We start from the raw sequence: 1,945 nt of genomic DNA, 5'->3' as shown, positions 1-1,945 counted from the left end.
CTATTATGTGCTACTCTGAGTGTAGAAAGGTAAATATAAATTCTCTGAAGTCAAATGAAAGAAGTTTAATGCATGATGTTAACCTCTGCCAAGTGGGGTATATTTGATAGTCATATGGAATCTGCTAAAATTGTGAAACCCTGGCATTTGAAGGATTCATATTCCTGTCCACTATAGCGTGGAAAAAAGAGAGTAGGGACAGATTATCTGATTCATGCTTCCAAAGACATATTACAAGTGGCAATTAAGATATCCCTTAACGCACAAATTCAAACTAGTGTTGCTTTATTGATCATTAGCAGAACAATTCATCATTTTCCGGAGGAAAGAAAGAAAGTCCATAATTAAAATAGAAAAAAAACAGAGATAAATTTCTTCCTTAACACTATTCTTAAATAGAAAAATGAGGAAAACGAGAATTTGTAAAAATGGTGAGGAAAGGAAGCAGATTACCATAAAAAATAATAGAGAATAATTGACAGAAGACTCAAATTTCCCCCACCATTGTGAGAAAGAAATAGGATAAGAAGGCTGCTACTAAAAATATTGTAAATAAACACATGGAATCTCCTTGTTCTCTGACTACATGCACACAGAAACAATGATTCTAATCAAAACTTTCTCCTCCTCAGGGTTTTTCTCAGAGCAATTTTAACATCTTTGTTCCTCAAACTGTAGATTAAGGGATTCATCATGGGAACCACATTGGTATAAAAGACAGAAGAGATTTTTCCCTCATTCATAGACACAGCAGAAGACGGTTTGAGATACATAATTGCCCCTGATCCATAGAACAGAGAAACAGCAATGATGTGGGAACCACAGGTGCTGAAGGCTTTGGACCTGCCCCCCATGGAGCTGATGTGGAGGATGCTGGAGAGGAGGAAACCGTAAGAGACAAATATGGTGAGACTGGGCACAATGATGTTGATGCCCACCACAATGAAAACAACCAGCTCATTGATGTAGGTGCTCGTGCAGGAGAGCTGGAGCACAGGGAGGATGTCACACAAATAGTGGTTGATAATGTTTGCATCACAGAAGGTCAGTCTCAGCATGCATCCGGTGTGGGCCATGGCACCAGAAAATGCCATCAAGTATGAAACAAGTATGAGGCTGGAACACACTTTAGGCGACATGACAATGTTATATAAAAGTGGGTGACAGATGGCCACATAGCGATCATAGGCCATTGATGTCAGCACATAGCCTTCAGAAATGACAAAAAAGCAGAGAAAGTAGAGCTGAATCATGCACCCCATATAAGAGATAATATTCTTCTTTGATAAGAAATTTGTCAGCATTTTTGGTGTAAATACTGCACAGGTCTACGAAGGACAAGTTAAAGAGGAAAAAGTACATGGGGGTGTGTAGGTGTGAATTCAGCCCAATTAGAGATATCAATCCCATATTTCCCAACACAGTGACCATATACATTACTAGAAACAAGAAGAATAAGGGAAGTTGGAGATCTGATCGGTCTGTTAACCCCACCAAAATGAATTCAGTCACCAAGGAACCATTTCCAGGAACCATTCTTCTCTAAGGGAATTAATCTGTGGACACAGGAGAAAGGGTCACATTAGAGAACAACTCAGCTCTTCTCACAATATCTTGTTCTACAGGAGAGTCTATACACTTGGAATTCATGAGACTAGCCCAGCCTGGACCTGTAGAACCTGCCTTTACAATTATCATGATACCAAGTGACACAGACTTTCCCTTACTAGAGTCTTAATGAGGTAAATATAGCAAAGGGCATCATAAAATTAGCCTACTGAGGGAAAGCTAGTGCTGCCATATGAAAACTTGACTGCTAGAAAAACCAAGGGTGAAGAGAGAAGGAGGGGCCAGGACAGAATCATCTTTCTCTCATCTCACCATTTCTTCACTCACTTAAGCCCTCCCATCACCAGTAAAGTTGTAAGCAGAGACCCTAGCAACC

The 1,945-nt window shown here is 39.8% G+C and overlaps 1 pseudogene; it reads right to left on the bottom strand.

The window, feature by feature from the left end:
* Positions 1-611: 611 nt before the first annotated feature.
* On the bottom strand, positions 612-1,536 carry LOC131407858 (olfactory receptor 8B3-like; annotated as a pseudogene).
* Positions 1,537-1,945: the final 409 nt, after the last annotated feature.

The sequence above is a fragment of the Diceros bicornis genome, chromosome 7 (assembly GCF_020826845.1).
Source record: "Diceros bicornis minor isolate mBicDic1 chromosome 7, mDicBic1.mat.cur, whole genome shotgun sequence".
NCBI lineage: Eukaryota > Metazoa > Chordata > Mammalia > Perissodactyla > Rhinocerotidae > Diceros > Diceros bicornis.
Note: the sequence above shows the minus strand (reverse complement) of the source record. Positions and strands in the feature narration are given on the sequence as shown.